Source organism: Dama dama, chromosome 22, assembly GCF_033118175.1.
Source record: "Dama dama isolate Ldn47 chromosome 22, ASM3311817v1, whole genome shotgun sequence".
Taxonomy (NCBI): Eukaryota; Metazoa; Chordata; class Mammalia; order Artiodactyla; family Cervidae; genus Dama; species Dama dama.
In genome coordinates this window covers 45,337,987-45,364,770 of record NC_083702.1, presented here as the reverse complement: position 1 = coordinate 45,364,770, position 26,784 = coordinate 45,337,987, and the positions used below count along the sequence as shown (strand labels likewise).

General features: G+C 40.2%; 1 protein-coding gene across 15 annotated transcripts in view; it reads right to left on the bottom strand.

Moving 5' to 3' along the window:
* RBFOX2 (RNA binding fox-1 homolog 2) overlaps window positions 1-26,784 on the bottom strand; it is a 289,064-nt gene that overhangs the window by 41,128 nt on the left and 221,152 nt on the right. The window lies entirely within an intron of this gene.

Genomic DNA, 26,784 nt, shown 5'->3' with positions numbered 1-26,784 from the left:
AAAGCTGCATTTATAAAGTCTGTCGGGAAAAGCTTGAAGGAACCCTGATGAATCTACTACACACAAATACATGCTAGGTTTCTATGTATCAGCAGTGAAAGAATAAGCGTGAGTGTGGGTATGTATTTTTATTTAATTTTTTATGGGTTAATCAATGATTAACAATGCTGTTAGTTTCAGTTGTACAGCAAAGTGATTCAGCTATACATATACCTGTGTCTATTCTCCAAATTCTTTTCCCATTTAGGTCATTACATAATATTGAGTTGAGTTCCCTGTGCTGTACAGTAGGTCCTTGCTGGTTATCCATTTTAAATACAACAGTGTGTACATGTCAATCCTAAACTCGTTATGGGTGTGCATTTTTAATCTTGAATCTCTTTGCAATGTCCTAGGCATGTGTTAATTATTTTTCAATAAATCCTCAAAAAAATTGCTATGTTGAGAAATACTTTTGACAAATATCTAACCGGTGTGATATACTTCAGGCACTCAAATAACATTTACTCTGAAGTATTAATCTGACAATTCAAGAACCTTATGTTTTTACTATTCCCTATGAAGTGCATGCCAAACTGGATGGCTTGCTGAGATCATTTAATCAACATATTTTTTTAAACAGGAGAGGAACCTGCTGTTCTTACTATCTCAATTGAAAGAGCACTGAGAAACTCCAGCAGACTCTGGGTGACACAGAATGGATTCCCCTCCTCTACTTTAACCTAGTGTTCAGCTAAAGGAAACTAACCAGAGATACTGCTGGCTCAGAGATGTTTGCAACCATCTTGAAATGAGGTCTGAGGCTTTATAAAGGATAATCAGGAACGTACGCCAAATGAACACCAGCTTATCAAGTGTCAGTCTAAGGGATAGCAGCGTTTATCTCCTCTTCAGGCCTTGCAGATGGCTTCACTGTGCAATGATTCACATGATACAAAAACAGCAGAAAAGGGAAGAGCTGTATACAAACCCATGTTCTGCCAAAGTGCAAGGTTTTTAGTCCTCAATCTGGGCACAGTGCAGACTAAACAAAACACATTCCACTCAAAGAAACTCACTCAGTTACTAAAACAGCATCATGGATGCCAAAGCAACTAGCACAAGCATCAATTACAACTGATGCTCATTTGAACATCTGCCAACTTGCCTCTCACATCTCACAGCTGGATCACATAAAACTCTTTCTTCAACTAGTCTGTAGGACCACCAGATCTGAACTGCAGGTGAATTACTCTGAGAAAAGCAAAAAAAAGGCTGATTCTAACTTTAAATCACAGTTCTATACATAATTTATATATGCAGTCTGTGTAGTCTGTAAAAAGAGTATATAAGGTGACGGGATAAATGAAAACTAATCATTACTTCCAAGTATGTTGCCTGAGGTACTTATTTGTTGTTCTTGAGAATTTTTTTTTTAAACTTATGAAGATACAACTTATAAGATACAACTTATGAAGAAGAAGACAGATTGGTTAATTTTCCAGCCTTGTGGTAAGTACCTAACATTATTCAAAGGTATGAAATCTTTAATTCTCAGAAAACTTGTCAAGTAGAAAAAGCAAACCCATTAATTCCAAAATTCTTAAGCCTTCTGATTTTAAATACATTTACAAATGGAAGTTTAACATATCTAGCTAAAAATACATAAACCATAATCATACAGCTGCATGAGTTTTCACAAAGAAAATACACTCATGTAACAGCATCACTACAAACAAAGCTAGTGGAGGTGATGGAATCCCAGTTGAGCTATTTCAAATCCTAAAAGATGATGCTGTGAAAGTGCTGCACTCAATATGCCAGCAAATTTGGAAAACTTAGCAGTGGCCACAGGACTGGAAAAGGTCAGTTTTCATTCCAATGCCAAAGAAAGGCAATGCCAAAGAATGCTCAAGCTACCGCACAATTGCACTCATCTCACACACTAGCAAAGTAATGCTCAAAATTCTCCAAGCCAAGCTTCAGCAATAAGTGAACCGTGAACTTCCAGATGTTCAAGCTGGTTTTAGAAAAGGCAGAGGAACCAGAGATCAAATTGCCAACATCCGCTGGATTATTGAAAAAGCAAGAGAGTCCCAGAAAAACATCTACTTTATTGACTACGCCAAAGCCTTTGACTATGTGGACCAAAACAAACTGGAGAATTCTGAAAGAGATGAGAATACCAGACCACCTGACCTGCCTCTTGAGAAACCTGTATGCAGTCAGGAAGCAACAATTAGAACTAGACATGGAATAACAGACTGGTTCCAAATAGGAAAACGAGTATGTCAAGGCTGTATATTGTCATCCTGCTTATTTAACTTATATGCAGAGTACAGCATGAGAAACACTGGGCTGGATGAAGCACAAGCTGGAACCAAGATTGCTGGGAGAAATATCAATAACCTCAGGTATGCAGATGATACCACCCTTATGGCAGAAAGCAAAGAGGAACCAAAGAACCTCTTGATGAAAGTGAAAGAGGAGAGTGAAAAAGTTGGCTTAAAGCTCAACATTCAGAAAACTAAGATCATGGCATCTGGTCCCATCATCTCATGGCAAATAGACAGGGAAACAGTGGAAACAGTGACAGACTTTATTTTTGGGGGCTCCAAAATCACTGCAGATGGTGACTGCAGCCATGAAATTAAAAGATGCTTACTCCTTGGAAGGAAAGTTATGACCAACCTAGACAGCATATTAAAAAGCAGAGACATTACTTTGTCAACAAAGGTCTGTCTAGTCAAGCCTATGGTTTTTCCAGTAGTCATGTTTATTTATTTATTTTTATTAGTTGGAGGCTAATTACTTTACAATATTGTAGTGGTTTTTACCATACATTGACATGAATCAGCCATGGATTTACATGTGTTCCCCATCCCGATCCCCCCTCCTGCCTCCCTCCCCATCCGATCCCTCTGGGTCTTCCCAGTACACCAGCCCTGAGCACTTGTCTCATGCATCCAACCTGGGCTGGTGATCTGTTTCACCCTTGATAGTATACTTGTTTCAATGCTATTCTCTCAGAACATCCCACCCTCGCCTTCTCCCACAGAGTCCCAAAGTCTGTTCTGATGAAACTGGAGCCCATTATACACAGTGAAGTAAGCCAGAAAGTAGTCATGTTTAGATGTGAGAGTTGGACTGTAAAGAAAGCTGAGTGCTGAAGAATTGATGCTTTTGAACTGTGGTGTTGGAGAAGACTCTTGAGAGTCCCTTGGACAGCAAGGAGATCCAACCAGTCCATCCTGAAGGAGATCAGTCCGGGGTGTTCATTGGAAGGACGGATGCTGAAGCTGAAACTCCAATACTTTGGCCACCTGATGTGAAGAGCTGACTAATGTGAGAAGACCCTGATGCTGGGAAAAATTGAGGGCAGGAGGAGAAGGGGATGACAGAGGATGAGGTGGTTGGATGGTATCACCGACTCAATGGACATGAGTTTGGGTGGACTCCGGGAGTTGGTGATGGACAGGGATGCCTGGTGTGCTGCAGTCCAAGGGGTCGCAAAGAGCTGGACATGACTGAACTGAACCGAACCGAACCATCAAATTAGGTCAAGCAACAGAACTCCAGAAGCATCCATGGGCCCCACTCTCGTCCCCACTCCCTTGCCAAAGGATCACCACTATTCCGACTCCTAACTCCACAAATTAGCTGTTTTTGAACTCACAAAAAAAAAAAAAAAAAAGGAATCACACTGTATGTACTTTTTTGTGTCTGGCTTCTTTTACACATTGTAACACACGCACTGTTGTACATTTTATAAACATACAGAATTTTTATCTGAGTGGCTTCCAGTTTTTAGCTATTATGGATAATGTTTCTATAAATATTCTTGGTACACATCTTTGCGTGCATAGGAGCAGGCGTTTCTGTTGGATGAAGACTTCTAACATTGGATTTGTTGTGTCAAGGATATATCTCAATTCAGCCTTCGAAGTTACTGTCAGTTACACTCCATCAATGGTATATACAACTTCTAGCTGTTCTTAGTAACTTTGCCTCATTTTAACTATTTGGGTGGGAGGCAGTGGCATCCTACTACGGCTTTCATTTGCTTTCTTCTCTTTCAGCCTCAGACCTTTTCTTCTCTCCACTTGTATATTTTTGAATTTTGTTGAAAAATGAGAATTCCCTGTAAAACAATAGCTTTTTTTTTTTAATAAACAGCAAAGAGATACTTTTTTGCTCAGATGTTAGCAACCACCTTGAGGAGTCTGAGGAATAGAAAGACAGCCTAAGTAATGGAGCAAGGACTTGAATACAAGCAGCCTGGCTCCAGAGTATATGTTCTTAATCACTACACTATACTGTACTTCACACTATTATTTTCTTCAAATCTCACAGCAATCAATGAGGCAGATACTGTTGTTGTTGTTTAGTTGCTGAGTTGTGTCTGACTCTTTCGGGACCCCATGGACTGCAGCCCACAAGTCTCCTTTGTCCAAGGGATTTCCCAGACAAGAATACTGGAGTGGGTAGCCATTTCCTTCTCCAGAGGATCTTCCCAACCCAGGGGTCGATCTGCATTGGCAGGCGGATTCTTTATCACTGAGCCACCTGGGAAGCCCATCAAGTACTATTATTGTCCTCCAATTGACATAGGCAGAAACTGAGGCATGGTGAAGTTAAAATTTATTGCCCAAGGTCACAGACTAAGTGGCAGTGTAGTAAGTCAAAACTAGGCAGCCCAATTTCATATGCTAAACCACCCCTTTTTAGCACTGCGCTCATGCTCACTTTTTTTCTCATTAGACTGGAGAACATGCTCCACTTTCTCAGGAACCCCACTTGAAGGAGCAAGGTTTCTCCTGGAGTGAAGGCAAGCATGAGGCTATGGGCCAGGGAAAGCTATTCAAGAGGTGATGTGACTTCAGGGAATAGGAGCAGGTCAGACCATGAAGGGAAGGAAAGAAACCAGCAAAGGCACACTGACATTTATGAAGGAAAAAAGTCAGAGAACTACTAAACTGATACTCAAAGGGGCTGAAAAGGTTTCTGTACATAGTGGAAATAGGAGCATGAAATATACATTGAATATAGTTAAATGAGATATTTCCCATTTGTCATTCTCAACTTTATTTTGCTATAGATTACTAATGTTGAAATACACAAATCAGAGCAAAAGTAAGTAAAAGTTTTAAAGCTGTATCTTTATAAAAAGTGAACAGTTAAACCGTTCTGAGAAAAATCTCAGTCAGTGCAGTGCTGTTTTGCTTTATTTTCTATTGTTAGCTGCTGAGCAACTTTACTGACTATATAAATAACCTTCTGAGGTTCTGTTTCTCCCTTCTGTTTTCTGATCTAATTGATTCATGGGGCAGAGGATGCAATGGAAAAGGCTAGAGTCTGTGGACTGTTTACAGTGAGGCCTGACAGTGGTCCTGATGGATGTCACCATGTGACTAGAAGCCTATACATCCATTCTCCAGACATCCTGGCCTCCTCCCCAGCAAGGGCCACTCCACTGAGGGCAAGCCAAGGGCACCTGACACTGAAGAGCAAATCAGATTTTTAAAGCCTCAAAGCCTCATTCAAGAAATGCGGACTAAAAAAGTTTTAAATAAACTTTAAAAATTCTTATAACTAGAAAATGGATTTACCTTTCTGACTCGCCTATGAAACAATGGAAATATATTTTAACTATTTACACATTGTGAACAAATGTTCTGTTATGGACAGAGAAAGAACCCTGGGGAATATAAGATGAAGTAGTACTTTCTAAGTCTCTGCTTTTGAAGTGTGGTGTTGGCGAAGACTCTTCAGAGTCCCTTGGACTGCAAGGAGATCCAACCAATCCATCCTAAAGGAGATCAGTCCGGGGTGTTCATTGGAAGGACTGATAACTGAAGCTGAAACTCCAGTACTTTGGCCACCTCATGCGAAGAGCTGACTCATTTGAAAAGACCCTGATGCTGGGAGGGATTGGGGGCAGGAGGAGAAGGGGACGACAGAGAATGAGATGGTTGGCTGGATGGCATCACTGACTCAATGGACATGAGTTTGGGTAAACTCCGGGAGTTGGTGATGGGCAGGGAGGCCTGGCGTGCTGTGGTTCATGGGGTCGCAAAGAGTCAGACACGACTGAGCGACTGGACTGAACTGAACTGAACTGAACTGATCATATACTACATAATCTGAGATACTAAGGAATCTCTTGATTAATTCAGGAATAATATTTTGATTTATGGATTATCTATTTTCTTCAATATTTATAATGTCTTCATTTCTTATTTTCACCTCAGTGAGGATGAAGGGGAAGAAAAAGAAAAGAAGACACTCAATTTAGCAAAGTTTCTTGAGAATCTGATTCATGTCCTAACCATCCCATTTTAATGACAGTTTGGGTACAGAATTCTAGGTAGGAAAAAAAAAATCCTTTGGAATTTTTTAAATACATTAAAACAATTTTTTAAATTAATTACTTTATTTTTGGCTATGCTAGGTCTTCGGTGCTGTGCACAGCCTCTCTTCTTGTGGAGCATGAGCTGCAGGGTGTGTGGGCTTCAGTAGCTGTGGTGCTCGGGTTTAGTGGCCCCGAGGCACATGGAATCTCCAGACTAGGGATCGAACCTGTGTCCCCTGCAGTGACAGGCAAATTCTTAACCCCTGGAACACCAGGGCAGTCCATCCTCCTTCAGAACTCTGAAGGTAACTCTCAACTGCAGCCTGGCTTCCAGGGCTGATATTGAGAAATCTGGACACTGTGACTGTCTCCCTGTCTGTGACTTTTCCCACTTTCCCTCTCTGGTTTGTAGACTAACCAAATATATCCTAGTGCTCTTAAAATTTCACAGTGACATGCCTTAATGTGGGTTTATTTCAGTCTATTTTTCCGAGGTCTCTTCTAAGGTAGAAATTAATATCTCTCAGTCCTGGACCTTTTTTTGAATTAATTTGCTGATGATTCCCACTCTGTATCATTTTGTCTCTCTTTCTGAAACCTGTATTATTAGACACTGGATCTTCTGAATTGACCCTCTAATTTTCTTATTTCTTGTATTTTCCATCTCTTTGTCTTTGGCTCTGTTTTCTGGGATGCAGGTACTTACTTAATCCCTCATCTGAAAACTTTGGGTCCATATGTGTATCAGAATCCAGAATTTTTAGAAAGGCAATGATTTAAACCCATATATAACACTATCAATGAGACGTGAGGCAGTGGTGTTTCTGTAGCAAACTGTAAGCATATTTACATAAATGTGATAAAGACTGTACATAAGTTGTGTGTTTTACTGTAATCTTTTTCTGATTTTCAGGACTTTACAGATTTTGGAACTGTGGATAAGAGACCAGAGACTTCTACATCTTCTATCTCATCTTTCAATGCTCCAATAAAGTTTCTTTATTTTGTTACCATGTTTTTAATTTCGAGGGCATGGTTTCTCTTCTCTGAATCTCCCATTCCCCAACTTCCTTTTTAAAATTATATTTATTTATTGGGTCTTTGTTGAGGTGTGAAGGCTCCAGAGTGTGTGGACTCAGTAGCTGGGATGCACATACTTAGTTGCAGTATGTGGGATCTAGTTTCCTGACTGGGGATTGAACCAGGGCCCCCTTCATTGGGAATCTTAACCACTGGGCTGCCAGGGAAGCCCCCTACTCCTTTTAAACTAGCATTTCATTCTTGTTTAGTGAATGCATATCTTCCCTTATTTCTCTGAGGATATCAATTATTGTTTTGATGGTTTTTGAGGAGAAAGGGGATTCCTTTTCTTCCAAATTTCTCTTTTTTTGTTTTTATTCGCTGTCTTCCATGGTGAGGTTTCCCCCATGTATCTAGTAATCTTTGGCTGTCTTGTTTATAATTAAGAGCTGAAGGGAGAAGGGTAGCTAATAAACTAATTAGAAGTTCTGAGTGGGTGGGATGGAGGGGCTTGATAACTTTGTGATTCATTCTAGGTTCAGTTAGGTAAGCAATTTTTTGAGAAACCCCTTGATTTGTACATCTTTAGGTCTTTCCTCTTGAGTTAGGTTTTCCAGAGAAGAGTTCTCCAAACTTCTAACTAGAGTCATGTTTCTGAAACTCAAATTTTTGTAGTATAAACTGAATCACTTGTTAACTTTCCCCCTCTACCATCCTAGCGATAAATTCATTTTGGGTTGGTTCAGTTAGATATTTTATTGAAGGCAGCAAAATAGGGCAACACAGCCTGTGTTTGCTTTGAGCTGACTCCTATAAAATACTTTGGAAAACATGCATTGCTTTAGAAAATAATCTTAGTATTTCAAGAAGGAAGAGCCTCATTACAGCCCTTCTCCAATGAAAGGCTGAGGTAGAATGAAGGCCTCAGAGATGAGACAATGTTATCAGCTAATAGCAAATTTATAAACACAAGATTTTTTCCTTTCTCTGTTCTTTAGACCAAAGAACTAAGAACTACTTCAGATATAAGCCGAGGAGGATTAAAACATTTTGGGATGGCACTTCCCTGGTGGTTCAGTGGTTAAGACTGCCTTCCAATGAATAGGATGCAAGTTTGATCCCTGGTAGGGGAGCGAAGATCCCCCAAGTCTCCTGGCCAAAACCAAAACATAAAACAATATTGTAACAAATTCAACAAAGACTTTAAAAAGGTTCACATAAAAAAAAAAAATCTTTAAAAGAAAAATACTGTGGGATAAGGAGACATGACAACTTACTGCAATGTGGGGTCCTGGATTGGATTCAGAACAGAAAACTGGTGATTAAATAAGATCTATATTTTACCTAAAAATATTGTACCAATGTTTCTTATTGTCTGATTTTGAAAACTGTACTGTACCTATGGAAGATGTTCATATCAGGGGAAGTTAGGTAAACAGTATGCAGAAATTTTCTGTACTGTTTTTACAACTTTAAGTCTAAAATTATTTCCAAACAGTTTTTTACAAAAGAAAAATAGATTTTTGGTTTGTCAGATTCTAAACCCTACAAAATATTAGAACATGGCAAAGGATATTCTGTTGGTTTAATGATTATTGTTCCTGTTCAGTGGCTAAGTCATGTCTGACTCTTTGAGACCCCACAGACTGCAGCATACCAGGCTTCCCTGTCCTGCACTCTCTCCCAGAGTTTACTCAAACTCAAGTCCATTGAGTCGGTGATGCCATCCAACCCTCTCATCCTCTGTCGTTCCCTTCTCCTCCCACCTTCAATCTTTTGCAGCATCATGGTGTTTTCCAATGAATCGGTTCTTCACATCAGGTGGCCAATGTATTGGAGTTTCAGCTTCAGCATCAGACCTTCCAATGAATACTCAGGATTCATTTCCTTCAGGACTGACTAGTTTGAACTGTGTGCATTCCAAGGAACTGTCAAGAATATTCTCCAGCACCACGATTCAAAATCATCAGTTCTTTGGCACTCAGCCTTCCTTATGGTCCAACTCTCATATTCATACATGACTACTGGAAAAACCATAGCTTTGACTATATGCACCTTCTTCAGCAAAGTGAGGTCTGCTTTTTAATACACTGTCTAGGTTTGTCATAGCTTTCCCTTCCATGGAGCAAGTGTCTTAATTTCATGGCTGCAGTCACCGTTCGCAGTGATTTTGGAGCCCAAGAAAAGAAAATCTGTCACTGCTTCCACCTTTCCCCCTTCTATATGCCATGAAGCAATGGGACTGAATGCCACAATCTTAGTTTTTTTGGTATTTTTTGAGTTTCAAGCAAGTTTTTTCATTCTCGTCTTTCACCCTCATCAAGAGACTCAGGTTGTTGATATCTCCCCTGGCAATCTTGATTTCAGCTTTGATTTATCCAGCCTGGCATAAGCAGGGTGACAACATACAGCCTTTTATACTCCTTCCCCAATTTTTAACCAGTCAGTTGTTCCATGTCCGGTTCTAACTTGCTTCTTGACCTGCACACAGGTTTTTTAGGAGACAGGTAAGGTGGTCTGGTACTCCCAACTCTTTAAGAATTTCCACAGTTTGTTGTGATCCACACTGTCAAAGGCTTTAGTGTAGTCAATAAAGCAGAAGTAGATACTTTTTTGGAACTCCTTTACTTTCTCCACAATCCAACAAACGGTGGCAAATTGATCTCTGGTTCTTCAAAGAGCCTGTCTCTTTGAAATCCAGCCTGTCCTTCTAGAAGTTCTTGGTTCACATACTACAGAAACCTAGCTTGAAGGATTTTGAGCATAACCTTGCTAGCATGTGAAATGACAGCAACTGTACGGTAGTTTAAACATTCTCTGGCACTGTCCTTCTTTGTGACTGGAATGAAAACTGACCTTTTCCAGTCCTGTGGGCACTGCTGAGTTTTCCAAATTTGCTAACACATTGAGTGCAGCACTTTAACAGCATCATCTTTCAGGATTTTAAATAGCTCAGCTGGAATTCCATCACCTCTACTAGCTTTGTTCATAGTGATGCTTCCTAAGGCCACTTGACCTCACACTCCAGGATCTCTGGCTCTAGGTGAGTGATCACACCATCGTGGTTATCTGGGTCATGAAGATCTTTCTTGTATAGTTCTGCTTCTGCTGTGTATTCTTGCCACCTCTTCTTAATTAACTCCATGTCTGTTAGGTCCTTACTGTTTCTGTCCTTGATCGTGCTCATCCTTAGATGAGATGGTCCCTCAATATTTCCAATTTTCTTGAAGAGATCTCTAGTCTTTCCCATTCTACTGTTTTCCTCTATCTCTTTCCATTCTTCATTTAAGAAGGCCTTCTTACCTCTCCTTGCTATTCTCTGGAATTCTGCATTCAGTTGGGTATCTCTTTTCCTGTATCCCTTGCCTTTCGCTTCTCTTCTTTCCTCAGCTATTTATAAAGCCTCCTCAGACACCCATTTTGCTTTGTTGCATTTCTTTTTCTTGTAAATGGTTTTGGTCACTCTCACCTGTACAATATTACAAACTTTCATCTATAGTTCTACAGGCACTCTATCAGATCTAATCCCTTGAATCTGTTTGTCACTTCCACAGTATAATTGTAAGGGATTTGATTTAGGTCATACCTGAATGCCCTAGTGGTTTTCTCTACTTTCTTCAATTTAAGTCTGAGCTTTGCAATAAGGAGCTCGTGATCTGAGCCATAGTCAGCTCCAGGTCTTGTTTTTGCTGACTGTATAGAGCTTATCCATCTTTGGCTGCAAAGAATTTAATCCATCTGATTTTGGTACTGACCATCTGGTGATGTCCATGCATAGAGTCATCTCTTGGGCTGTTGGAAAAGGATGTTTGCTATCAGTTCAGTTCAGTCGCTCAGTCGTGTCTGACTCTTTGTGACCCCATGGCCTGCAGCATGCAAGGATTCCCTGTCCATCACCAACTCCTGGAGCTTACTCAAACTCATGTCCATTCAGTCGGTGATGCCATCCAACCTCATCCTCTGGCATCCCCTTCTCCTCCCACTTTTAACCTTTCCCAGCATCAGGGTCTTTTCCAATGAATCAGTTCTTCACATCAGGTGGCAGAAGTATTGGAGTTTTAGCTTCAGCATCAGACCTTCCAGTGAATATTCAGGACTGATATCCTTTAAGATGGACTGGCTGGATCTCCCTCCTGTTCAAGGGACTCTCAATAGTGTTCTCCAACACCACAGTTCAAAAGCATCAATTCCTCTGCACTCAGCTTTCTTTATAGTCCAATTCTCACATCCATACATGACCACTGGAAAAGCCATAGCTTTGACTACATGGACCTTTGTTGACAAAGTAATGTCTCTGCTTTTTAATATGCTGTCTAGGTTGGTCATATGGAGAAGGCAATGGCACCCCATTCCAGTACTCTTGCCTGGAAAATCCCATGTATAGAGGAGCCTGGTAGGCTGCAGTCCATGGGGTCACTGTGAGTTGGACACGACTGAGTGGCTTCGCTTTCACTTTTCACTTTCATGCATTGGAGAAGGAAATGGCAACCTACTCCAGTGTTCTTGCCTGGAGAATCCCAGGGATGGGGGAGCCTGGTAGGCTGCCGTCTATGGGGTCGCACAGAGTCGGACACGACTGAAGTGGCTCAGTAGCAGCAGGTTGGTCATAACTTTCCTTCCAAGGAGTAAGCATCTTTTAATTTCATGGCTGCAGTCACCATGAAATTAAAGATTTTGGAGCCCCCAAAAATAAAGTCTGTCACTGTTTCCCCATCTATTTGCCATGAAGTGATGGGACCGGATGCCATGATCTTAGTTTTATGAATGTTGACCTTCAAGCCAACTTTTTCACTCTCCTCTTTCACTTTCATCAGAGGCTCTTTAGTTCTTCTTCACTTTCTGCCATAAGTGTGGTGTTATCTGCATATCTGAGGTTATTGATATTTTTCCTGGCAATCTTGATTCCAGCTTGTGCTTCATCCAGTCCAGCATTTCTCATGATGTACTCTGCATATAAGTTAAATAAGCAGGGTGTTCTCTTGACAAATTAAGTTAAATAACCAGCATATTCTCTTGACAAAACTGTGTTAGCCTTTGACCTTCTTCATTTTGTACTCCAAGGCCAAGTCCTTGTTTTTCTGGGCATCTCCTGACTTCCTACTTTTTCATTCCAATCCCCTATGATGAAAAAGACATCATTTTTGGTGTTAGTTCTAGAAGGTCTTGTAGGTCTTCATAGAACCGGTTAATTCCAGCTTCTTTGGCAGTAGTGGTTGGGGCATAGACTTGGATTACTGCGATGCTGAATGCAAACAAACTGAGATCATTCTGTCATTTTTGAGACTGCACCCAAGTACTGCACTTCAGAGTCTTCTGTTGACTATGAGGGCTACTCCATTTCTTCTAAGGAATTCTTGCCCACAATAGTAGATATAATGGTCACCTGAATTAAATTCACCCATTCCCATCCATTTTAGTTTACTGATTCCTAAGATGTCAATGTTCAGTCTTGTCATCTCCTGCTTGACCACGTCCAATTTACCTCGATTCATGAAACTAATATTCCAGGTTCCTATGAAATATTTTTTTTTTTTTTTTACAAAATCAGACTTTACTTTCACCACCAAACATATCCAAAATTGAGCATCATCTCCGCCTCGGCCGAGCTGCTTCATTCTTTCTGGTGTGCTCAGGCCCTCTGTCGTGTCCAACTCTTTGCGACCCTACAGACTATAGCCCACCAGGCTCCTCTGTCCACGAGATTTTCCTGACAAGAATTCTGGAGTGGGTTGCCATTTCCTTCTCCAGGGGATCTTCCCAACCCAGGGATTGAACCTGTGTCTCCTGCGGCTCCTGCATTTGCAGTTGGATTCTTTACTGCCGAGCCTGTGGAGAAGTCCCGTTCGTTCTCTCTAGAACTCTGTAATCACCTTTGCTGTTCCCTAGTAGCATACTGGACACCTTCTGACCTGGGGGGCTCATCTTCCAGTGTTGTATCTTTTTGCCTTTTCATACTGTTCATGGGGTTCTCCAGGCAAGAATACTGGTGTGGGTTGCCATTTCCTCCTCCAGTGGACCACATTTTGTCAGAACTCTTCACTGTGATGCCTTCATCTTGGGTGACCCTGCATGGGCTCATGGCTTCATTAAGTTACACAAGCCCCATCTGCCACCACAAGGCTGTGACCCATGAGGGGGTGAATTTTGTTAACAGCTTAAAATGTGCACAAAAGTGAAATGAAATTAATTTTTCTATATCATACTATTTCTGTTCTGAACCATTCAAATTTGTATTAAATATTAAATAAGTATTAAATAAGATGGTGAAACATTTTAAATCTGAGAAAACCTAATTGAAAGGTCACTGCCCGAAACAGCTTTAACCACATCTAAAGGATACATGTGTGTGTGTACATGTTTCAAAAGTTACACAGCAAGACTTCCCAAAGGCTAGATTAACACTTCTGCAGGATGCTAACTGGTATTTTGTAGAAAATGAGTTTCATGGTCAAACAAATTTGGGAACTACTGGACTAATAAAGTTAGAAGGTTTTCTGTGAATTTTGAATAGAGAAAACTTACCCTTCTCCCTAAACCTATACATATTACTCATTCATTCATTTTATAGCAGGCAAACTATAAAATTCACTTTCAAAAACACCTCTTTTATCAGAATGACCTTTAGAGCACTGGTTCTCCAGAGTATGAAGGTAAACAATGGCAAAAGAGAAAAAAATATATATATAACTGGATAGCCTATTAATTTGTATTAAGTCAAGAACTGCCTATAATTCCTTCTTTGAAATGAAATAATTACATACTAATAGAATTATAGCTAATATTTATTGAAGATTTATTATGTGCCAGGTATTTCACAAAGTATTTGCTATTCATTTTTTCATTTATTGCTAAAGACAACTCTGTGAGTCAGGAACTAGTATCACCAGTTTTACAGGTGAGGAAAAGGAGCACGAGTGTCATTCTCTCATGGTTACACATTTAGCAAACGGAAAGGGCTGGGAGCTAACCCTAATTCAATCTGGTCTCCAAGCTTGAGCTCCCTCACCAAATATGATATAATAGAAACAGGTTTTTCAAGACTGCCTTAAAAAAAATTCAGTTTCTCCTCACAATGTTTTAGAAAGTGGGCTGGGATACTTTTCATTGTGTCATCTTGCACAGCCTTAAAGGAAAATTAGGTACTAAAATCCATGCTGACCCATCAACCAGACTTGGTGGCATTTAAGATTTAAAACATTTTTATAAATGTTTATAATGGAGTACATACTGGGTTAAAACTGGTAGAATTATATCTTATGAATTCCTTCTTAAAGAGTAAAAATCTCCTAACATGATAGAATATCTTTCTAAAAAGTGAAATCTTGGCTTATATACTTAGTTACCAACAATCAGGGTAATTTCATAATGCTAGAATAACATATCAAGAACACCTGTGCACATAAAATTATTTACCCAATGCAACACCAAACACAATTTTGAAGGCATAAAAAATTGGATTTATATCTATGTAGAGCAATTCCTTGAGCTAAAGTACATATAGATTTAGTTATTTTAAAGATTAAAATTTTAAATATTTTAAAGTTATTTTAAAGATTAATTAAGTATTTCTTCTGTGTATCTGAATGTTGCTGTAAGTCAAATTCTGAGAATCTGGTCTTGCTTGGGCATTCAGATGTAAGCTAACATTTCCCCAAAATACTAGTAACTCAAGTTTCTTCAGAAAATATATAATTCTATTTTATCAATGTGTCAAAGTGTTATAAACCACAGCAAGTCATTTATTTTTTTAAAACCAGGAGTCAGAATTATGTAAAAATTATTATGTAGAAACAGCAGAAACAATAACCTCAATTTTTAAAAGCTTTATACTTACCTGAATGATTCTTTTATATTTCAGAATGAAAGAAATCTGTAAGTATATTCTCATTGGAGTTTTCACATTTAAAGTTGAAGAGCAAGTGGAAACTAAGAAGACAAGAGGGATTCCCAGGTGGCTCCATGGGAAAGAATCCACTTGCCAATACAGAGACGCAGTAGATGTGGGTTTGATCCCTAGACTGAGACGATACCCTGGAGTAGGAAATGGCAACCCATTCCAGTATTCTTGTCTGGAAAACTCCAAGGACAGAGGAGCCTGGCAGGCTACAGTCCATGGGGTCACAAAGAGTTGGCCATGATTGAGTGACTGAGCGTGAATACATAAGAAGTATAGATGTCTTTTATTTTCTATATTTACATGGGGAAGCAAAAAAAAAAAAAAAGACCTTGACTTAAAGCATTTTCCCTGAGTCCCAACTCTGCTATGAGCGAGGAGCAATCTTGTTCAAGTCACTTAAAATTGCTGACTTCTGCTGTAAAAGGAAGGCATGAATTGATTTCTAAAATCCATCTGAGCTTTAAAATCCAGTGACTCTAATGAGTTTACTGACTTCAAAAGACAGTACAAAATACTTACAGAAAATGCAGACCCCCTGTAAACAGGTGAAGAAAAACCATGCCACTGAATTAATCATTGGTGCTTCTTCAGCCTCACCCTAAGGCACGTGAGAGGAATAAGGGCCAGTAGAGTGGAGTAGGAGTAGTACTGTTCCCAGAACATTTTAGCTCTAGTTTCTGTTTTTGAGGGCTTCCCTTGCAGCTTAGCTGGTAAAGAATCCGCCTGCAATGTGGGAGACCTGGGCTTAGTCCCTGCGTTGGGAAGATCCCCTGGAGAAGGGAAAGGCTACCCACTTCAGTATGCTGGCCAGGAGAATTACATGGACTGTATAGTCCGTGGGGTCGCAAAGAGTCGGACATGACTGAGCGACTTTCACTTCACTTCACCTCTGTTTTTGAGGGGCAGGGTGGGTAGTAATAATCAACAATTAATAAGTAAATAAATAAATGAAGGCATGCAAAGGAGAAAAAGCAATAATCTTAACAATATTAACAATTTGCTGAAAGGGTGTCCTGAGTAAGAACCAAAGGGCAATTTTCTCTACTGAAAAACATGCTGCCTGCCTCTGAGTGTGGTTTTCTGTGGCAACTTCTTTTACATTTCAGGCCAGGCTATAGTTTCCTCATTAACCCAGCTGTGAACCTGTCCAACTGCTCACAGGCATCAACACTCCCAAGCTGGAGTGTATAAGTAATTGCTTTTTAAGGGTCAATCGGTAACAAGTGTGGGTAGTTTGTATAGGCTCATCATCGTCTACTATTTTTTGTATTTTGGGGAAAAATCAGGACCTCTCCTGGAAAAAAAAGAATCCCCTATTGCCCGAGGGCTCTAATTCCAGCCTGGAGATGGAAGATGCTAGTGATCATACTTACACGTGGGTCAAAGGTAATGTGGCCCAACAATACACAACGTGAAGTAAGGACTGGCCCCTATTTTTCCATTATATTCCAGAAGTCCTCCTTTGGGGAAATGGACCCACTGTTCAGGGTTATAGCTGCTTGGCTACATTTGAGTGGATTATTTATCCACAAGGCAAGTTCAAGTAAGGGTTAGTGGGTAATTCCAAGTGAGGATGATTAGACTGATCTTCTGACAGAAGAAATACAAGAAAATCTGGCTTCAACTCCAGAGAAAGGGTGTACAAAAAAGAGAAGAAACTGAGGATGATGAACAATATGGGGTCTGAGGCATCTTTACTTGGAGGTGTGCTCCAAGACCCACCAAGGAGGAGGACTGTAAAACCTACAGTGGACTATGACACAGTAAGGCAAGCCACTCAACTAGTCCTCAAATCTCTGCTGTAGAGGCACCAGCAACTTATTTGGAATGTTGTTACTGACTGGTGTGTTACTCTGGTTTAGAAGCTTCTTTTATTTCCCCCATTCAGAAATCATTTACTAAATGTCCGTTATATACCACTGGGAGTAATAAGAAGAGGGACCAAGTAATAGTTCCTGCCCTCAATAGGTTGCAGTAGGTTGGCTGCAATAGGTCTAGTAGGTTGGAAGAATGTGTACCCAAATATAAATCTTGTATCTGAAGATCACTCACCAAAGTTCGTCTACTTCAAATACTTGGGTTATTTATTCCTGCTGGCATTTGGAAAAATATCTAAACATACAGGAACTGGGAACCTTTCTTCTCTGCAGGCAGGCTCAGTGATAATCAAGCCTCTGCAGACCCAGGTGGGAGACCCCTAACTGCTCTCTCTCTTGCTCATGCACAGTATGGGACCAAATGACTGTCAAAACAAGCTCTCACATTAAGAACATGAGACACTTCTAGCCCAATGTTAATACCACCTAAAACATTCTGGAAACAAAAATTCCAGATTTCCTTGCTTATTTCTCATTTTTATGTCAGAAATTCTTTCTTTTTGTCTTCTCCATCAACAAGATGGAACTATCCAACATAAACAAGAGATCTACATTAAAATATAGCAGTTCAGTTCAGTTGCTCAGTCGTGTCCGACTCTTTGTGACCCCATGGACTGTAGCACACCAGGCTTCCCTGTCCATCACCAACTCCTAGAGCTTACTCAAACTCATGTCATTGAGTCGGTGATGCCATCCAACCATTTCATCCTCTGTCATCCCCTTTTCCTCCCTCCTTCAATATTTTCCCAGCATCAGGGTCTTTTCAAATGAGTCAGTTCTTCGCATCAGGTGGCTAAAGTATTGGAGTTTCAGCTTCAGCATCAGTCCTTCCAGTGAATATTCAGGACTGATATCCTTTAGGATGGACTGGTTAGATCTCTTTGAAGTCCAAGGGACTAGCAACACCACAGTTCAAAAGCATCAATTCTTTGGAGCTCAGCTTTCTTCACAGTCCAACTCTCACATCCATACATGACCACTGGAAAAACCATAGCTTTGACTAGACGGGCCTTTGTTGACAAAGTAATGTCTCTGCTTTTTAATATGCAGCAGTAGCTCACAATAATAAAAAGCACAAATAAATGACATTAACCAGGACAAATGATTTTTAAAAAGATGATAAAAACAATTATTTCAAAGAACTATTTAAACAAGCAATCTCCATAGCTTCTCTAATTTACTCTCACTATAATACTGCCAGGTAGGCATTACTACCTTTGTTTGATAGATGAAGAAACTCCTACCTGGGAGGGTAAAATTATTTTATTCAAGATACATTTATTGCATTAAGGATGAAAAATCTGACTCTGATCTCATTTTACTCATCCAACCAGCTGTCAAATTCTGTTTATTCTATCCTTATAATTTCTCTTTAACGTACTTCCTCCTTTATATAGTCACTGCAGCCCCCTAGTCCAGAACCCCATTATCAACTCCAACCACAGGACCCTTTCCTAACCAGTCTTCCTGCTTTTCTACTATCTTGTATATGCAAGAGATCAGTTGTCTGAAGCACCATTCTACTCACTTCCATTTCCTGCTCAAACACCTTTAACAAAGTCATTTCTCAGTCAGGCACTCAGACACTCTGCCCAATCTGTGCTCTCAAGTGACCTTTCTCCCACCTTATTTCCGACTCGTCTCCACCAAGCACCCAAGCTTCAATCAAACAGAAACCCATGCTTTTATTCAAAAACATTTTGATCTTTTTTGTCTCTCCAACTTTGCTTTGAGAAATGACTCCTAATTCTTCCCACCACACCTAAGCATGTCTGAATTCCAGGCACTCACAGTACAAGGCCCACGTCTATGCCTTCTCCACCAAGGAGCCTGAGCTTCTCTATCCTCAGGCTGCCCATGGCACACCTCTATCTTCTTTTATTCCCCCCAAGAAACATTTACTGTGTAACTATTAAGTGCTAGTAACTACAGTAAATCAAACAAAAAAGCTTACACTTTAGTCAGGGAGTAAAAAGAGAACAAAAAAACCATCGCATAAGGTCCACAGAAAGTGGTCAGCTCAGGAGTCTACCTGAGCCTAAATGAAGGGTACATGAATTCGGCTTTGCCTAGGAAAGTCAAGCAGGGCTTCCCAGGAGAGCTAATACTTGACCTGAGTGGGAAAAGATGCACAAGTGTCTGCTCAGAAGACCAGTGCACATAATATACAATCAAAGGCACGAGCTGGACATGCAGAGCCACAGTGGCAGCCTGGATTCTCCTAGTATAAAAACAATAGCATACCACTACAAAGGGCTATTTTATGAGCCACAATAAAATGTTTGTGGAAGCAAGTTTTAAATTGAAAACTGCTTTACAAATTTAAGATATCATTTATCTATTAAGTTAAAGAAAGTGAAGTCGCTCAGTCATGTCCAACTCTTTGCAACCCCATGGACTGTAGCCCGCCAGGCTCCTCCATCCATGGGATTTTCCCGGCAAGAATACTGGAGTGGGTTGCCATATCCTTCACCAGGGGATCTTCCTGATCCAGGAATCGAACCTGGGTCTCCTGCATTGCAGGGAGACTCCTCACCATCTGAGCCACCAGGGAATCCCTCATTTATTTATAAATAACATATAAATGCTTCTCATCTACCTTTTGAATGTAATTTAATATACTGCTCTACTGCTCAATTTCTCTCTATGCACACATCCCCTCACCTAGAAACACACCCATACACAACTTCCAAAGGTAAAGGGCTTGAGCAGTGGATCTACACTCACATTTAAAATGTACACTTAAAAACATAAGTAGAATCTTCAACTAGAGCTTCCAGATAATTTCCCTTTTTGCTGTTAGCAACTTCCTAACATGAGAGGCCCTGTGCTCGGTTTGTAGGCACAAGTCGAGAAGTTTCCATTTTCTCCACAGCACCAAGGAATTCACAATCTATTCACAAGGATTCCTACTCTTACTTCAATATATCTTTAGGAACTCAAATTGGTCAACATAATATAAAATAATACAATGAATAGCTTGTAATATGGATGAAGAACAGAAGTCTAAACTGTATATAATAATGTGAAGGAACAGAGCTCACTGTCATTAGAAACACACACTCTGGGATTCTGAAACCGTGGGAAACTGTGGCAATGAGAGAGAGAAAGAAAGAGAAATGGGCAGGGGTGAGGAGAGGAGCATTGTGCCTTGTACATGACCAGGAAATGATTCAGGGAAGGGACTCCTGGTTCTAGTGGCATGAACAGGTTAGTGAATCCTCTCCTCAAAACAATAAGAAAACTTCTCAGTCATTTCAGGGTTCGGGAAATCAATCAAAGGCAGAAAACAAATAGAGAAATTTCATAAAAAGTTGCTACAGCTTTAGAGTTAAGACCAGCAGGAGGCTACAAACCTACTGCCTGGGGCTATTCCAACCCAAGAACTCCACCCTCTAATCCTCAGCTCTGCCAGGAGAGCTTTCAGGATAGAGCTAGACCACAAGACTCTTGAGAGTCCCTCAGACAGCAAGGAGATCAAACCAGTTAATCCTATAGGAAATCAATCCTAAATATTCACTGGAAGGACTGACACTGAATCAGAAGCTCCAATACTTTGGCCACCTGATGTGAAGAACTGACTCATTAGAAAACAACCTAGGGGGAGGAGCCAAGATGGTGGAGGAATAGGACGGGGAGACCACTTTCTCCCCTACAAATTCATCGAAAGAACAATCAAACGCAGAGCAAACTTCACAAAACAACTTCTGATCGCTAGCTGAGGATATCAGGCGCCCAGAAAAGCAGCCCATTGTCTTCGAAAGGAGGTAGGACAAAATATAAAAGATAAAAAGAGAGACAAAAGAGCTAAGGACAGAGACCCGTTCAGGGAAGGGAGTCTTAATAGAGGAAGTTTCCAAACACCAGGAAACCCTCTCACTGGCGGGTCTGGGGGAAGTTTTCGAATCTCGGAGGGCAACCTAAAAGGGAGGAAAAATAAATAAAACCCACAGATTACATGCCTAAAAGCAACTCCCAGCAGAAAAGTACCCCAGATGCCTGCATCCGCCACCAGCAAGTGGGGGCGGAACGGAGAGGAGCGGGCGGCATTGCTTAGGGTAAGGACCGGGCCTGAGGGCCCTGAGGGCAATCGGAGGGAGCCTTTGTGAGATACCAACTTAAACTGTGGGACAGCAAAAGAGAGAGAAAATTAACCGGCTGGAACACACTGCCGGCTGTTTGGAGAACAAAGGGTCTGAGCAAGTCCAGAGGAGCTAGCTGGCTGCGGACCGGCCCAGGCCCGCCGGAGGCAGGGGGGAGGGGAAAGGGGCAAACTTGGCCCCAGAGGCGGAATCCCCTACCACACTGCAAACAGGCCTCCAGTTCCTAACCAAAGACTTCCTGAGATTCTGGATGGTCGACATCCGCTGGGAGGGTCGCGGCTAAACACAAGGTGCACACACCTGACTGGCGCGGGCGGAAACAGGCTGGGACTGCGGAGGGGAGAAAGCGCACCGCACCCGGGGAGAGTGCGCCCGTCAAGCTCCTGGCTGCCTGAACTACTCTGGCTGGGGAAGGCACAAAAAGCAGGCGCAACCGAGTCCGCGCTTTTGTGGAATACCGGAAAACTGGAACCGCACGCAACGCAGGGCACGCTCCATATAGAGCAGCCGGGAGCCTGAGCAGTGTAGACGGGGAAAACAGCGCCCCTCCCTCCCCGCAGTGCGAAGGAACTAGTGAACCTGAACAAGAGACCACCTCCGACCGCCTGTGTCAGGGCGGAAATTAGGCACTGAGGAGACCGGCAAACAGAAGCCAAATAAACAAAGGGAACCGCTTCAGAAGGGACCAGTGCAACAGATTAAAAAACCTGTAGATAACACCGACTACACCAGAAGGGGCCTATAGATATCGAGAAGTGTAAGCTGGAACGAGGAGCTATCTGAAACTGAGCCGAACCCACACTGACTGCAACAGCTCCAAAGAAATTCCTAGATATATTTTTACTTTTTTTTTTTAATTAAAAAAATTTTTTTCTTTTCTTTTCTATTTTTTCTCTTTTATTTTGTTTTAAAATTCCCTATTATTCCCCCATTACTCCTTAACTTTCGTTTTCATATATTTTTATGACTTTTTTAATTAGGAAAAAAATTTTTTTCTTGTTTTTTTTTTCTTTTTCTCTTATTTTCTTTTAAAGTCCTCCATTACTCCACTACTACTCCTTAATTTTCATTTTCATTTCATTATAACCTTGCAAAAAAAAAAAAAAGAGAGAGAAGCCCTGTTTTTAAACCAAACTTCATATATATTTCTAAAATTGTTTTTGTTTTTGCTTTTGTTTTTAATATTGTATTTTTAAGAGTCTAACTTCGACTCTAGATTTTTAATCTTTGTTTTTCAGTATGTGATATAAATTTTGGACATTTAAGAATCCAATATTCAGTTCCCATTTTTATTCAGGAGTGTGTTGATTATTCTCTCCCAATCTTGACTCTCTGTTTTCTACCTCAGAACACCTCTGTTTCCTCCTTTCCCCGTCTCTTCCCAATCCAATTCTGTGAATCTTGGTGGGTGTCTGGGCTACGGAGAACACTCTGGGAACAGACAACTGTGTAGATCTGTCTCTCTCCTCTTGAGTCCCCCTTGTTCTCCTCCTGCTCATCTCTATCTCCCTCCTCCCTCTCCTTTTTCATGTAACTCTGTGAACCTCTCTGGGTGTCCCTCACGGTGGAGAATCTTTTCACCATTAACCTAGAAGTTTCATTATCAGTGCTGTATAGTTGGAGAAGTCTTGAGACTACAGGAAGAATAAAACTGAAATCCAGAGGCAGGAGACTTAAGCCCAAAACCTGAGAATACCAGAAAACTGACTACACGGAACATTAAGTAAGAAGAGACCATCCCAAAGCCTCCATACATACACTGAAACCAACCACCACCCAAGAGCCAGTAAGTTTCAGAAGAAGACATACCACACAAATTCTCCAGCAACGCAGGAACATAGCCCTGAATGTCAACATACAGGCTGCCCAAAGTCACACCTAACACACAGACCCATCTCAAAACTCATTACTGGGCACTCCATTGCACTCCAGAGAGAAGAAATCCAGTTCCACGCACCAGAACACTGACACAAGCTTCCCTAACAAGGAAACCTTGACAAGCCAATCGTCCAACCCCACCCACTGGGAGAAACCTCCACACTAAAAAGGAACCAGAGACCTCCAGAATACAGAAAGGCCACTCCAGACACAGCAATCTAAACAAGATGAAAAGGCAGAGAAGTACCCAATAGGTAAAGCAACATGAAAAATGCCCACCACGTCAAACAAAAGAGGAGGAGATAGGGAATTTACCTGAAAAAGAATTTAGAATAATGATAATAAAAATGATCCAAAATCTTGAAAACAAAATGGAGTTACAGATAAATAGCCTGGAGACAAAGATTGAGAAGATGCAAGAAATGTTTAATAAAGACCTAGAAGAAATAAAAAAAGAGTCAATTAAAAATAAATAATGCAATAAATGAGATCAAAAACACTCTGGAGGGAACCAAGAGTAAAATAACGGAGACAGAAGACAGGATAAGTGAGGTAGAAGATAAAATGGTGGAAATAAATGAAGCAGAGAGGAAAAAAGAAAAAAGAATCGAAAGAAATGAGGACAACCTCAGGGACCTCTGGGACAATGTGAAACACCCCAACATTTGGATCATAGGAGTCCCAGAAGAAGAAGACAAAAAGAAAGGCCATGAGAAAATACTCGAGGAGATAATAGCTGAAAACTTCCCTAAAATGGGGAAGGAAATAGCCACCCAAGTCCAAGAAACCCAGAGAGTCCCAAACAGGATAAACCCAAGGTGAAACACCCCAAGACACATATTAATCAAATTAACAAAGATCAAACACAAAGAACAAATATTAAAAGCAGCAATGGAGAAACAACAAATAACACACAAAGGGATTACCATAAGGATAACAGCTGATCTATCAATAGAAACCCTTCAGGCCAGAAGGGAATGGCAGGACATACTTAAAGTAATGAAAGAGAATAACCTACAACCTAGATTACTGTACCCAGCAAGGATCTCATTCAAAAATGAAGGAAAATTCAAAAGCTTTACAGATAAGCAAAAGCTGAGAGAATTCAGCACCACCAAACCAGCTCTTCAACAAATGCTAAAGGATCTTCTCTAGACAGGAAACACAGAAAGGCTGTATAAACGTGAACCCAAAACAACAAAGTAAATGGCAACGGGACCATATCTATCAATAATTACCTTAAATGTAAATGGGTTGAATGCCCCAACCAAAAGACAAAGACTGGCTGAATGGATACAAAAACAAGACCCCTATATATGCTGTCTACAAGAGACCCACCTCAAAACAAGGGACACATACAGACTAAAAGTGAAGGGCTGGAAAAAAAATATTTCACGCAAACGGAGACCAAAAGAAAGCAGGAGTCACAATACTCATATCAGATAAAATAGACTTTCAAATAAAGGCTGTGAAAAGAGACAAAGAAGGACACTACATAATGATCAAAGGATCAATTCAAGAAGAAGATATAACAATTATAAATATACATGTAGCCAACATAGGAGCACTGCAATATGTAAGGCAAATGCTAACAAGAATGAAATGGGAAATTAACAATAACACAATAATAGTGGGAGACTTTAATACCCCACTCACACCTATGGATAGATCAACTAAACAGAAAATTAACAAGGAAACACAAACTTTAAATGACACAATGGACCAGCTAGACCTAATTGATAGCTATAGGACATTTCACCCCAAAACAATCAACTTCACCTTTTTCTCAAGTGCACACAGAACCTTCTCCAGAATAGATCACATCCTGGGCCATAAATCTAGTCTTGGTAAATTCAAAAAATTTGAAATCATTCCAGTCATCTTTCCTGACCACAGTGCAGTATAAGATTAGATCTCAATTACAGGGAAAAAATTGTTAAAAATTCAAACATATGGAGGGTAAATAACACGCTTCTGAATAACCAACAAATCATAGAAGAAATCAAAAAAGAAATCAAAATATGCATAGAAATGAATGAAAATGAAAACACAACAACCCCAAAGCTATGGGACATTGTAAAAGCATGTTCATGGCATTTACAGGCTTACCTCAAGAAACAAGAAAAAAGTCAAATAAATAACCTAACTCTACACCTAAAGCAACTAGAGAAGGAAGAAATGAAGAACCCCAGGGTTAGTAGAAGGAAAGAAATCTTAAAAATTAGGGCAGAAATAAATGCAAAAGAAACTAAAGAGACATTAGCAAAAATCAACAAAGCTAAAAGCTGGGTTTTTGAAAAAACAAACAAAATTGACAAACCATTAGCAAAGCTCATTAAGAAACAAAGGGAGAAGAACCAAATTAACAAAATTAGAAATGAAAATGGAGAGATCACAACAGACAACACTGAAATACAAAGGATCATAAGAGACTACTACCAGCAGCTCTATGCCAAAAAAATGGACAACTTGGAAGAACTGGACAAATTCCTAGAAAAGTGTAACTTTCCGAAACTGAACCAGGAAGAAATAGAAGATCTTAACAGACCCATCACAAGCAAGGATGTGTACAAGAAACTGTAATCAGAAATCTTCCAGCAAACAAAAGCCCAGGACCAGATGCCTTCACAGCTGAATTCTACCAAAAATTTAGAGAAGAGCTAATACCTATCTTACTCAAACTCTTCCAGAAAATTGCAGAAGAAGGTAAACTTCCAAACTCATTCTATGAGGCCACCATCACCCTAATTCCAAAACCAGACAAAGATGCCACAAAAAAAGAAAAGTACAGGCCAATATCACTGATGAACATAGATGCAAAATCCTTAACAAAATTCTAGCAAACAGAATCCAACAACATATTAAAAAAATCATACACCATGACCAAGTGGGCTTTATCCCAGGAATGCAAGGATTCTTTAATATCTGCAAATCAATCAATGTAATACACCACATTAACAAATTGAAAGATAAAAACCATATGATTATCTCAATAGATACAGAGAAAGCCTTTGACAAAATTCAACACTCATTTATGATTAAAACTCTCCAGAAAGCAGGAATAGAAGGAACATACCTCAACATAATAAAAGCTATATATGACAAACCCACAGCAAGCATTACCCTCAATGGTGAAAAATTGAAAGCATTTCCCCTAAAATCAGGAACAAGACAAGGGTGCCCACTCTCACCACTACTATTCACCATAGTTTTGGAAGTTTTGGCCACAGCAATCAGAGCAGAAAAAGAAGTAAAAGGAATCCAGATAGGAAAAGAAGAAGTGAGACTCTCACTGTTTGCAGATGACATGATCCTCTACATAGAAAACCCTAAAGACTCTACCAGAAAATTACTAGAGCTGATCAACGAATATAGTAAAGTTGCAGGATATAAAATTAACACACAGAAATCCCTTGCATTCCTATACACTTACAATGAGAAAACAGAAAGAGAAATTATGGAAACAATACCATTCACCATTGCAACAAAAAGAATAAAATACTTAGGAGTGTATCTACCTAAAGAAACAAAAGACCTATACATAGAAAACTATAAAACACTGATGAAAGAAATCAAAGAGGACACAAACAGATGGAGAAATATACCGTGTTCATGGATTGGAAGAATCAATATTGTCAAAATGGCTATACTACCCAAAGCAATCTATAGATTCAATGC